General features: G+C 38.0%; 1 protein-coding gene across 1 annotated transcript in view; it reads left to right on the top strand.

Moving 5' to 3' along the window:
* The window catches only part of LOC119585026, a gene marked incomplete at its 3' end in the record, with an annotated part of 97,470 nt that overhangs the window by 74,760 nt on the left and 22,318 nt on the right, over window positions 1-392 (top strand).

Consider the following 392-nt stretch of genomic DNA (forward strand, 5'->3'; position numbering starts at 1 on the left):
TATTCCCCAATGATTACTCACCCCGGCAGGAAAAAATCTTGTTTATGAAACGAACGTAAACTGTAGAAAGGTATAGCATCCAGGAATAAGTGATTATAGTTCAGATATGTCTCAGAATATACATTTTAAATGGTCTTATTTACACTCACGCAATACATTTACAGCCATACGAATTTCATCCTCGTGAAAGGAGCGTGTCAGTATTGCCAATTACATATCAAAAGATGGCGTTTCTTTGGCCGTGATTCCATTGTATCGGTGTTCAACAACGAAAGCGTGGTATGTGCGTGAGTTATGGCGTGTAGGTTTCACAAAACTTCACAAGGTTATGTCTCCACTAATATTGATAGGTGTACCCAGCGTTTGCACAAATCATTCAGTAAAACAATTTA

This window comes from Penaeus monodon, chromosome 19 (genome assembly GCF_015228065.2).
Source record: "Penaeus monodon isolate SGIC_2016 chromosome 19, NSTDA_Pmon_1, whole genome shotgun sequence".
Classification (NCBI taxonomy): Eukaryota; Metazoa; Arthropoda; class Malacostraca; order Decapoda; family Penaeidae; genus Penaeus; species Penaeus monodon.